Source organism: Miniopterus natalensis, chromosome X (genome assembly GCF_054644295.1).
Source record: "Miniopterus natalensis isolate mMinNat1 chromosome X, mMinNat1.hap1, whole genome shotgun sequence".
In the NCBI taxonomy this organism is placed as follows: Eukaryota; Metazoa; Chordata; class Mammalia; order Chiroptera; family Miniopteridae; genus Miniopterus; species Miniopterus natalensis.
The window spans coordinates 105082695-105095657 of record NC_142103.1 but is presented as its reverse complement, the minus strand read 5'-3'; the positions used below and the strand labels follow the sequence as shown (position 1 = coordinate 105095657).

Here is a 12963-nt window from a genome sequence, read left to right as displayed (position 1 = left end):
TCTCCCTCTCCTTTCCTCTCTCTGAAATCAATACAGATATAGTTTTAAAAATTAAAATATGTTTTTATTGATTTCAGAGAGAGGAAGGGAGAGAGGGAAACATTCATGATGAAAGAGTCATGGCTCGGCTGCCTCCTGCTCGCCCCCTGCTGGCGATCGAGCCCACAACACGGGCATGTTCCCCGACCCGGAATCGAACCGCGACCTCCAGGTTCATGGGTCGATGCTCAACCGCTGAGCTACACTGTCCCGGCCATAAGTCTTTCTGGAATGAACAAACAATTCCCCAAACGTTATCCACTAACGATCGACAAGGTTGGCCCGCCTCGGGGTGGGAGGCCCCAAATCACTGTTTCTCTAACGTTGCAGGTGACCGTCCCATTTCCTACGGAGATATACACGGAGCTCTACCTTTCCCAGGACAGCTGGGCCAAACGGGCACCAGGACACGTGGGTATTTATGAGATGACACTAAAGAAACACCGAGGATAGCCCGGATTCGAATCCTTCTCAGGTGACTCAGCCGCGCACTCGTTTAGGCCGCGAACACTGTCACCCGGAACCTCAGCTTCCGTTGGAAAACCAAACGAGACGATGCAGCTCAAGGACAAGCCGTGGTGCTCGTGACATTGAGGCGTCACCCGTAATTAAACGTGTCGATAGCTGTCCTGACTCCCCCGAGGAAGGAATGCTGCATGCCTTCCAGGGTAACGCCCGCCGCCTATTTAAAAAGCTTATAGCCGCCCGGCTGGGGGTGGCTCAGCGGTTGAGCACTGACCTAAGATCCAGGCGATTGGGGTTCAATTCTCGGTCAGGGCACATGCCTGGGTTGTGGGCTAGGCAGCCGGTCAATGACTCTCTCATCACTGATGTTTCTATCTCTCTCTCCCTCTCCTTTCCTCTCTCTGAAATCAATACAGATATATTTTTTTAAAAAACAAAAATAAAAATAAAAAATAAAAAGCTTATAGCAGCCCTGGCCGGCGTGGCTCAGTGGTTGAGGGTCAGCCTGTGAACCAGGAGGTCAAGGTTCCATTTCTGGTCGGGGCACAAGCCTGGGCTGTGACCTCGATCCCCAGCAGGGGGCGAGCAAGAGGCAGCCGACCCATGACTCCCATCGTTGGTGTTTCTCTCTCTCTCTCTCTCAAATCAATAAAAACATATTTTTAAAAAATCTTTCTTTCATTTGTTGAGTGTTGGTAAAGTCAAGGTTTAAAGGTCTCCCCCGCCCCCAATTTGTCTGGCGGTGGATCACAGCACCCTCACTGGATAAACCACGGCTCATTCGACCTTAGAGAATCGTGCGCATGACTGGAAGGTATCAGAAATGATCCTTTAGGGATGGAAACCTTTCTTTTTTTGGTCTTTTTTAAAAATATTTTAATTACAGTTGACATTCAATATTATTTCGTATTAGTTTCAGGTGTACAGCACAGCGGTTGGACATTTATATAATTTACAAAGCAATCCCCCCAATAATTCTAGGGCCCACCTGGCACCAACACGTAGTTATTACAATATTATTGACTACACTCCCTGCGCTGTGCTTTACGTCCCTATAGCTGTTCTGTAAATGCCAATCTGTACTTTTTAATCCTTCCACTTTTTCACCCAGCACCAAACCCCTGCGGACAGCTCTCAGTCTGTCCTCTGTATCTACGGGTCTGTTTCTGTTTTGTTTCTTTTTTCTATTTATAGTCCACATATAAGTGAGATCATATGGTATTTGTCTTTCTCTGCCTGATGTATTACACTCAGCATCCCACCCTCTAGGTTCATCCATCCTGTTGCAAACGGTAAGATTTCATTCTTTTTCATGGCCGAGTAATATTCCTCCATTCTACGACTCAAAAAAACACACCACAAACTCATTTGTAAGGATATTGTGGGTTTTGGGGAGTGTTTCCGGACTCGAATTTAACTATGCATTTCATTTACGTGAACAGCTGAGCAGGATATTTCAACACGATCGGTATTGTTTAAACGACATATATTCAACCCGAATCTCTCCTGGAACCATAATACCTTTGGGGGACATGCCATAGACCGTGATATCCTGCCTCAGGTTAATCAGAGTCATATGAAAATGCTCAAAAAAATCTGAGGGTAACGTGGAAAGTGAAAAACAGCCCAGTGCCCGGGGGCTGATTTACGTGTGTGTAGCCGCCGCCGTTTTTCATTTTTACTGTCGACGTCTGGACATCTGCCAGGCTCTGACCCAATGTCTGAGTAACAGAGAGACAGACAAAAACAGGAGGGAGGGGATGACACGTTTGGAGTCTTCCGTTTTCCTGAAAACCATCCCGCTTTTGAGCACGAGATCCTTTTTTTCTGGCCTCCCTCGAGATAACAGGGGATGCCATTCATTTCTGAACCTGATGGATCTGCTGTTTGAATGCTACCTGTGAGCTTCGGACAGTGATTCAACCTCCCCCCCTCCCCAGGCTTTAGGTGGATGGTCTTATCCACGGGGCTGCAGCGGATAGAAAAGGGGTCAAGATACAGACAAAAATGCACACTCAACAAACGCACGATGCTGGGATTTTTATTTTTTATTTTCTTGGCTAATCTTCACCTGAGGATATTTTTTTTCCATTGACTTTTAGACAGAGTGGAAGGGAGGGAGGGGAAAGTGAGAAAAAGAGAGAGAAACATCCATGTGGGAGAGACACATCGATGGGTCGCCTCCTACCTGCGCCCCGACCTGGACCAGGGATAAAACCTGCAACCCAGGTACGTGCCCTTGACTGGGAATCGAACCCGGGGCCCTTCGGTGGGCAAGCTGATGCTCTCTAACCACTGAGCCACACTGGTCGGGGCTCTGCTGGGATTCTGAACACAGACCTGCTCAAAAGCATCTTGGGCACTGGGACAAAAATGCACAGGCCCTGGGCTCAGCAAAGCGTTGCTGTAGAGCAAGTAAATTAAATTATTTGAGGCCCTCACGACTGAGGTGTTTAGACTCTAGCCTAGCCCTCCACCCCCTTTTATCCACGGGGGATACGTTCCAAGACCCGCAGGGGATGCCTGAAACTGTGGGGAGCACCAGACCTTCTATATGCTGATTTTTCCTACACAGACACACCTATCATAAAGTGAATTTATCAATTAGACACAGAAAGATATTAACAACAAGCAATAATGAAATAGAAACATTGTAACAACCGACTGTAATTAAGTTACGGGAATGTGTCAAAATATCCTGTTACACTGTATCCATCCTTCCGGAGACGATGTGAGGTGATAGAGTGACTAATAGATTTGGGGATTTTTCACCTTTTCGCTTGAAGGGAGCAGGGAATGGCTTCTCTTTGGCATAGCCCAACTCTCAGCATCGCTACTCTTGCACTTGGGGGCGATTACGGAGTCAAATAAGGGCGACTTGACCACAAGGCCTGTGACACCCCGACGGTCGATCTGATCACCCGGATGGATACTAAGTGGCTAACACTTGGGGAGCAGCCACCACGTGGCGACGCCAGAAAAAGGGCCAATTCGGGTCCCTGTTGGAGGCAGTGGGACTTGTGAGCTTTCATCACACGTTTTATTTACTTTTATCTATTATTCTTATTTTTATTTATTTATTTTTTAAATATTTTATTTATTTATTTTTAATATATATTGATTTCAGAGAGAGGAAGGGAGAGGGAGAGAGAGAGATGGAAACATCAATGATGAGAGTCATTGATCGGCTGCAGCCCGCAACCGGGGCATGTGCCCTGACCGGGAATCGAACCCCGATCGCCTGGATCCTAGGTCGACGCTCAACCGCTGAGCCACGCCCGGCTGTGCTCTTATTTTATTTTTAAATGTATCCTTGTTGTTGGAAGCATTACAGATGTTCTCTTTTTCCCCCCATCGACCCCTCCTGCCCCACCCCACAGCCCAGGCCTTCCCCGACTATTGTCTGTGTCCACGGCTCATGCACATGTGCTTGTAAGTTCTCTGGTTAATCTGTCCCCCCCCACCGACGCCCGCTGTCCCTCTGAGATTCCTTCCACTTTTTCTTTTTTTTCTTTTTTCCTTCTACTTTTTCAGACGGCCAGCCATTGACAACGTGTCAGTGGCACGTTTCTGGAATTTTCCATTTAATATTCTCAGGCCGTGGTTGACCGAGGGCGACCGATCCCAGGGAAACGGAAACCAGGAATAAAAGAGGGGCTACTGCGGCTGTCTGGGGATTAAAAGCGAGAGTCCGTTCAAAGCACCGTCATCTACAGTCCCTGGAAGGCGGAGCTCAGTACAGAGAGAATTCAGTTGCCGGAAGTGTCCAGGGCTTACCGTGTGAGCTCCTGGAGGGATTGTGGCTCATGCCCTTGGTTCTCTCAAGGCGGGTGGATGGGAGTATCCACAGACCACCTACTCGATTACGATGCAGCGTTTGCATCTGAGTGTATCATCAAGTCACCCCGTCTACACGTCTGTCCCCCCAAGGTCCTGAGGGCCGCAGGGATATAACGGACCAACAGGGCCTCGGAGGAGGAGCCCAGGGGCACCTGAGACTCACCAGGTCCACGTTATGGGTTCAAAATAGTCTTAACTTCAGAGCCACCGGATTTGCTCAGTTTTTGTTGTTGTTTTTAATGTGGCTCATTTGCCCACAAAAAAAAAATACACTGTAAAAGCTAAGGTCTCCCACCCTCAGCACCGTCGACTTTTTGGGACCATGTAATTCTTTCTTTTTAATATAAGATTTTATTGATTTCAGAGAGAGGAAGGGAGAGGGAGAGAGAGAAACAGCAGTGATGAGAGAGTCGTGGATCGGCTGCCTCCTGCACGCCCCCTGCTGGGGGTCGATCCTGCAGCCTGGGCACGTGCCCTGCCCGGGAATCGAACCCGCAACCTTTCAGTGCACAGGACAATGCTCATCCCACTGAGCCACGCCGGCCAAAGCAAGGATAGCTTTTAATTAAAGGAATGTATATGAAATATTAATGGAAATAAATACCCAAAGCCTTCCTGTTTCTTCTTTTTTTTTTTTTTAAAGGCTCTAACAGCTATTCCCAAATGGTGTGTAACTTATCGATAATCTCATTTCCCGTCCTTTGGGTTTTGTTTCTGGTGAGAACTCAACCTTTTCTATGACATCTTTTTGTCTGAGAACACGGAGCTCAGCCCTGAGGTGGGGCCGCGCACCTGTTACGTCCACGCTTAGCCTCGGCTCCGTGCATGGGCTCACAACACACACATGCACACACGCATGCATGCACACACAGATGCATGCACACACACGCATGCACACACACATGCGCACACACTATAGTCTATAACCCAGATGTCCATGAATAGGACCACCGATAAGTAAATGCTGGCACAGTTAACCGGAATACTACACAGCACTGAAAAATGGGTAAACCGGAGATATGTGGTATCAAAACGGATCACACAGCGTGGAAGAGGACATATGGTATGATCTCGCTCATATAATATTATGTAAAAAGTAAACGACTGCTTCGAGCTACATTTGTGCTAAAATAGTAAACTAGCAAAGGCACCGTTAAAACCAAATTCTGGGATAGTAACTGCCTCTGAGCGGTGGGCGGGACGTGCCTCAGACGGACGTACAAAAATGTGAGCAATGTCCGACTTTGTGCTCCGGCAATGGGCATGTTTGTTTGAATTTTATTTTTAAATGTGTATCTAACGCACATTTTTCTTGAATCCTTGGCCGTGCCGATTTTAATCGAGACACGTATCTATAAAATTTGACTCAGTAACTTTATTTTCGCATGTACTGTCCAAATATCTCAGATTTTAAAAAACAGATAAAAAACGTGCGTCGTTTTTGTCCAAGGTGATGCTATACACCCAAGGGAAGGGACCGCTGGCCTGCACAGTCCATAAAAAGCCACAGGTTCCTGAGGGCATCGTGCAAACGGAGAGAGAGGTCACCTCGGACCGTGGCGGGCTGTGTCACTAACTGGCCGGGGGACCTTTGTCACATCCCTTCGCGCCCCAGGCCCCAGCTCCCACCGCGAGGACACGGCCGAGGTCACCCCTTCAGCTGCCTGCGGCCAGCGGATGCTCTGAAAATTCAGTGTCATCCCCGAAACAGAGGCGACGGGGGACACGGAAGCCCGTGGGAACGCCAAGTCCTGCGGTTGAAATAAGAAGCCGAAAGCGCCCTGAGATAATGGGGGCCGGGGGGACGCGGGCCGGCTCCGTGTGCAGGAGCCGTCCCTGTGGAAAGAATCGCACGTGTCTGTATTTTGTGAGTGTATCGGAAGCCGACGGGCCATCCAAACCCAGCGAAGGCCCAGCTGGCATGGCTCAGAGGTTGAGCGTCGACCTAGGAACCAGGAGGTCGTGGGTTCGATTCCCGGTTAGGCCACAGGCCCAGGTTGCAGGCTCGATCCCCCGTCGGGGGCCTGCAGGAGGCGGCCGATCCATGACTCTCTCTCTCTTTCAAAATCAATAAAAACACACTCAATCAATAATGCAAACATTATTCTAAACCATACCCTCAAATGATTAAAAACTAAACTAAAGCAAATAAACATCACACCGCGACGCAGCGGCAGGGCCAGCTTACAACAAAGATGCTCCCAAACTCACAGGCCCCTGTGTTTTTTTCCCGCTAAACCCTGCACCCCCCTCGTAAACGCTAACAGCTCCGTGAAGGGCGCCGGGGACCCAACGCCCTCTTGTCCTTTGCATTTGCACCTAGTCCAGCCACCCCGGGGAGGCCCTACGGGACGTTGCAATGCAGGGTCACCCTCCACATCGCCCCCCAGAGCATCAGCCTCCTCGGAGCGGCCGGCAAGGAGACTTTTGCAGGGACATCTGAGGCTGGCCGGTGGTTTCGAGCGCAGCCGAGAGCAGCCAAGTGCCTGCGGGCGAGACAATAACCCGTCTTCGGCTCTGGTTTCCCGCCCCGGGCCGTGTACTTTCTATAACGGTCCCTTCAGGTCTCCTGATGGGAGCCGTCACGGCCTGAGCGGCGAGTCCACCGCCGCCCGAGAGCCTGATGTCAGGAGCCTGCATCTCGCCTGCACGGCGGCTGGAAGCCTCACCCCCCCCACCCCGAGGTGCCCGGGGCTGCTGCTCCCAGGGCTGCTGGTGTGCGGGGAACGCGGGGCCTCCCGAGACCAGGCCTCGGCTTTATGTCCAGGCTCCTCCAGACGGGGAAGGAGAATGACACCTTCCCGAACTCACAGAGTCAATGCCACTGTGATCCCCGCTCACGGTGCCAGTCGGGGGGCCGGAAATATTGGGGGGCGGGATAGTATATGATTGTCTAACCTCAAAGCTGTAGGCCCGAAACCAATACCGAATAAAATAAGAGGCCCGCGCGGTGCTGCTCTGTGGTTAGCGTGTCAACCTGCACGCCTACGGGTTGCGGGTTCGAGTCCAAAGTCCAGGCACGTAGCGGGGTTGCAAGTTCAAATCCAGGCCCCCGTTGGGGAACGTGGGGGAAGCAACCAATCGATGTCTCTCTCTCATTCCCAGTCTCTGGAAAAAAATTTTTTAAAAAAAACAATGGAAAAAAATACACTTGGGTGAAGGTTAACAAAAAAAAATAATTAAAAAAAAATTAAAATTAAATAAAGTTGAAAGACAATAGCAATCGTAATAAAGCCCGTGAAGTATTTTAAAAAAAGTCACAATTCGGAAGACAAGGGACTCGCAGAAAGTGCTGTGACGGCTTCTTTAAGGGCAGGCGCCGGGAAGACGTGAGTGCGTGTTAAAAGCCTTTGATAAAACAGATAAATCTCGAGGATAAAAATATCAGACGGGCCGTTCGTTTTCTCCACGGTCGTCTTTCGGATTTGCATGTTAATGACCAAAAGGGCCAGGGCCTCCGTCTCCGCGCACGACACGTTGTCTTTGGAAAGGAAAAATCAGCTTCTTTTTGTTTTATTTCGTCTGTTTTTACGGCAGGAAACCTGAAGGAACGCTCGGAGATCACGTCGGACAGAAGGAAGGATTCGTCGAAGGGCAAAGGCGACCTCCTAGAACGGAGAAACGCGGCACAGACGTTTTCCCCGCGAGCAGGGACGACGGAAATTACGCGTTCCCCTGTAAAGAAACGCCGGAGAGCCAACCCGGGGGGCCGGGGGGGGCCCTGATTTTGACAGGCGGCAGGAAGCCCTGGCGCCCGGGTGGATGAGAAAAATCGGTAAATAACCCGTATTTCATCGCTGTCGTCCTAAAAACCCAAATTCTGGCGGGTTCTGGGCCACGTGGGGCAGACAGCTGGCTCGAATTCCTGACACGCGGGGCTTGAATTCGCCCCCGAACCGCAAAAAGACGTAACCACCGGCTGCGAACTTGGTTAAAAACACGCCGTTTAGGAAATTCAGCGCCAGGGGGACAAGGTTTCTGGGGCCCAGACGGACAGAAGGATCCTGCGGCCCCAGCGGACGCCCGGCCTGCAGGAGAACCACGTGGTGCACGACCCTCTGCGCAAAACACGGTCACAGGAGCGGCGGGAGCTACTCCGTGGCTTGAGACGTGGGCCCTAGAACGGCGGTTTTTCAACCCACCAGCCGCCCGCGCGTTTAAAACACGAGACACCTGACCACGGAGTCAGAGGCACCGACTTTGTTTCCAGCAACCAGCACAACAACAGCCGGCCGGCGGGAAGGAACCGGGATTTTAGGAATTATTCGACGTGTGTCCTGAGATGAAACAGGTTGAACATGCCTGGTTTTTGGGGGGACACACGTGTGCCAGGCGAATTCTGGCGGGTTCTGGGCCCCGTGGGGCAGACGGCTGAGTAATTCCTGACACGCACTCCGCGCCGTGGCTCCCTCAGCACGAGGAGTCCTCACCCGGCCTCTATTTCCAACGAAACGCCTGCCATTTCCTGCGCCCCAACCGCACTCGAAATCCCCACTTTTGTGCTTTGTGTCCATTTGAAATAGATTTAAAAAAAAAAAAAAAAAATGAACCTATTGTCACCGCCATCTGAACCCACGGCCACGTTTCCTTTCAGCCACGCTGCAGATGCAGCCGAAAAACGCCGGCCCGGAGACCAGGCCTAGTTCCCGACACTCACCATCACATCGCCTTCCGGGAGAGACGCCGCGTTTGCCAGAAACGCCTCCCTGGGAATCCGCTGGGCTCCTCTCCCATCTCAGCGCATCGTTCTCCTGTGGAGATAAAACAGAGCGACACACGTGGCCCCGCTCAGTGAAAGACGTGGCGGCATTGCCTCGAAAAGCCCCGCTTACGGCGTCCTCATGAGCTTTCTTTCGGGGCGGGAGGGGGTTACGAGAAGCAGCTGGAATAAAGTAATTCCTCGCCGGTTCCCTAACGGACGGCTCGAGAAACGCGGATTCTAGAACCAACCGCTTTCGTCCGCGTGGCAAGTCAAGGTCAAAGCAGGCGGCCGGAGGTCACCGACGTCCGCCTCGTGCGTTTGACCAGGACACTGCTCATTTTTAATTTTTTTTAAGGTAATCGATTCCGTGCTCGTATATGTTAGATCCAGCTTATTTAAATTAAGAATTTGAAATGTATTTTAATTTTTTTTTAGAAAGAGCGGGAGGGAGGGAGACAGAGAGGGAGACATCGACTGGTTGCCTCCCGATCGGCGGTGGGGATCAAACCTGCAACCCAGGTAGGTGCCCTGGACCGGGGATAGAACCCAGGACCCTTCATTTCATGGGCGGATGTTCTAACGACTGGGCCGCACCAGCCAGGGCTGCAATATATATATATATATATATTTTTAAAATATATCTTTATTGATTTCAGAGAGAGGAAAGGAGAGGGAGAGAGAGAGAGAAACATCAATGACGAGAGAGTCATTGATCGGCTGCAGCCCGCAACCCGGGCATGTGCCCTGACCGGGCATCGAACCCCGATCGCCTGGATCCTAGGTTGACGCTTAACCGCTGAGCCACGCCCGGCCGGGCTGCAATATATTTTTTAAAAATCTACCTTTATTGTTGAAACTATTACAGATGCCTCTTTTTTTCCCCCCTCAATAACCCCTCCCACCCCGCTCCCGCCGCCTCCCCAGGCCTTCGCCGCGCTATTGAAATCTACGCAAAATGCAATTTGCAAAAACGGTCCATGTTTTAGACGTAATGTGCAAGAGCTGATCCTGAGCGTGCCGCACTCCCCCCCGGGTCAGATGGATGGAAGGAAACGCCACCCGGTTGCCTTGGCTCTATGAGGGCAACACCCATCGCTCTCTGGCCAGCAGTAATTCGGGGATGATTGTCCGCTGTCCTCGGAATCCTCTCTTTACGGGATGAAACTTACACAATGCTGCCCTTTCCCACTTACAGGTGAGCGTTGTATTTCGGGGACAGTTGGCACAATCCTCTCCTTGCCTTTGCCACCGGCCATGCCCACCCCTGGGAAGGGCAGCGAGCAGGGAAATAGGAGAAAGAGCTCTCGCTGGACGGAGCTCAGCTCACTGCGCTCCCGGCGTGCACCTGCGCCGCTCAGCACGGATACACGCCTTCTGCATGTCCTTTATTTTCCTCGTGGAGCATAATTCGCAGTGCACACGCAACATAACCCGCTTCTCGGCGGCCCTGCTGTACCAGCAACCCCGGGACCCCGAAGGGGCGGCAGTGACATCCAAACGTTTTGCCATTTGGGTGCTAACGGTTCACATCAAGGGAAGATTCAGAGCAACCCTGCTCCTCTCGGATCACTGTCTGCGTTTTCCATCTGGCGTTGAAATTACAAGACACCGTCATGGGTTAGTATTTTAAAGGTTAAACAATAGCTTCCCTTTCTCCGGGTGGCGTATTTCACTTTCACGTAATGTCCTTCAAGTCCATCCAGGGGATAAATGGTGACGGGAAAAAAGTTAAATTGAATTTTTTTTTAAAAAGAATGAATTCTCAGGGTTAGAACACTTGTTGGTTTTATGATTCCATTTGGGGCCGGACTGGATGGAGTGCTATCCATGGCCTTAAGTCAGATTCATACGGCTACAAAGAGCTGATTATTCTGAAATTCATACAAAATTACATTTTATCATCTTTTCCCGTAACGCTATACCCTACCATACGTGTATTGTTTGAAAAGACGAACCCCGTTCTTAAGCGATTAATTCATCTCCAGGAGTGCCTTTTTAATTTTTTAAATTTTCCTATTACAGTTGATATTCAATATTATCACCCTGGCTGACATGGCTCAGTGATTGGAGCGTCGGCCTGTGCACCGGAGGGTCTCGGGTTCAATTCCCTGTCAAGGGCACGTACTGGGCTGCAGGTTGGGTCCCTGCCCCCAGTTGGGGGGTGGGGGGTGCGAGGCAAGCAATCAATGTCTCTCTGACTTCAGAATTTCTCTCAATCTCCCCCCTCCCCTTCCCTTCCCCCTAAAATTCCATGGGAAAAATATCCTCAGGTGAGAATAAGAGTAGAAAATATAGATTATATTAGTTTCAGGTGTAAAACATAGCGGTTAGACATTTCTACAATTTACAAAGTGGTACCCCCGGTAAGGCTATTCCCCCCCCCCGGGCATCATGCATAGTGAAGGATCGCCCGTGATTATTTGAAATTAGTCAAAGCAAACCTATACCGATGAGTTACTGATATGCTCGCAAATGCGACCAGAAAAACGCCGTATCCCTCAAAGGCACCTCTGAATAGTGCGGTGGAAGCGAACCAACCTTTGGAGCCACCTCAGGCGTGGACGCTAAGAGCTGTTGTTTTCCACCCTACGAAAGCGTTTCAAGTGAGCCTCTCCACGCCGTTTCATCTTCACAGCCGAAGACGTGGGGACTCGTCGAGCCCTTCACAGCCATTCCGCTGTCCCCAGGGAGTAGGTCAGGAAGAAACCTAGAACATAAGACGGAAGGATATAAATATTTTCGTAGACGGCAGTTTCGTGGCTCCGTGGTTGAGCGTCGGCCTGCGTGAACCAGGAGGTCACCGTTCGCTTCCTGGCCTAGGGCACACGTGCCCGGGTTTTCTCGTATCTGAAAAATCCCCTGTACGTATTATCTATAAATCCCACATTCTGTCATTTCAGAAATGTCCGGTGAGCGGAGGCCTTGCGTGAGATGAGACAGAAAAGGAATTTCAAAGACGACTGTAACCCAGCCCCTTCCCTCGAGGACCTTTTGGTCTTGTCGGGGGGACAGAGAGAGTCGTGCTCGCGAGAGATGGCCGCTCGGACAACGTCTTGGGAGACGGCCGCAGAGAGGGTCCTGAAGGGTCGTGCTTTTCAGAGCACAACCTATGAAAATACGAGGAAACTATTCCCGGCTCCCCAAGGTTTCCAAGAAACCTGCACCACGAGTACAACTCAGGTGCTGACATCGCCCCTGACTAAGGCTCCCAGGTAGTTACACAAACAACACAAACACGAAACGATACAAAGTTACTTTTAACACCTGAGCATGTATCGGAGATATTTTTAAATCTGGAAAACAGCCCTAGTGACACAAACAACACAAACACAAGATGATACAAAGTTACTTTTAACACCTGAGTGTGTATCGGAGGTATTTTTAAATCTGAAAAAACAGCCCTAGTGACACAAACAACACAAACACGAGACGATACAAAGTTATTTTTAACACCTGAGTGTGTATCGGAGGTATTTTTAAATTTGAAAAACAGCCCTAGGAGTGTCCGTGATATATTTAGTTTTCTTTTGAGTCTCGGCGCCCTACTGAGTTTCTAAAAGAATATTGAGAAGAATCAGTTTAATTTCGGTAGATTTTTTTTGAGTAGCTAAAAAAAAAGTCATGCTCAGGGGAGAAAAGGAGTCATCTCTAGCTTTCCGTGGGGTCGTCTGGATGTTTCTAAATTTAGTGTATGTAAGTGTTCAAATTAGCATAAGTGACCTTAATTTGTACCCTAACTTGTCTAGCCCGTTTTATCTCTGTCTCTCAAGCAGAACAATCTTTCCGACTACAACCATTTTTAACAAGACACATATTTAATAAAACATCTGTTTCTGTCTTGGGTTTGCTCCCAGTTTTTTATGCAATGTCCAAATGGTTTCCTTTGTAGCATTATGAACGCCAATGAAACAAAGAAA

General features: G+C 49.9%; 1 protein-coding gene across 4 annotated transcripts in view; it reads right to left on the bottom strand.

Moving 5' to 3' along the window:
- NLGN4X (neuroligin 4 X-linked) overlaps positions 1-12963 on the bottom strand; it is a 134645-nt gene that overhangs the window by 94324 nt on the left and 27358 nt on the right. For all 4 annotated transcript variants that reach the window (XM_087829545.1, XM_087829542.1, XM_087829544.1 and 1 more), the window contains exons 2-3: positions 11585-11753; positions 9002-9095 (exon numbers count right to left, since the gene is read on the bottom strand). The gene's annotated coding sequence lies outside the window, so the exon portion shown is untranslated. The remainder of the gene's footprint in view (positions 1-9001; positions 9096-11584; positions 11754-12963) is intronic.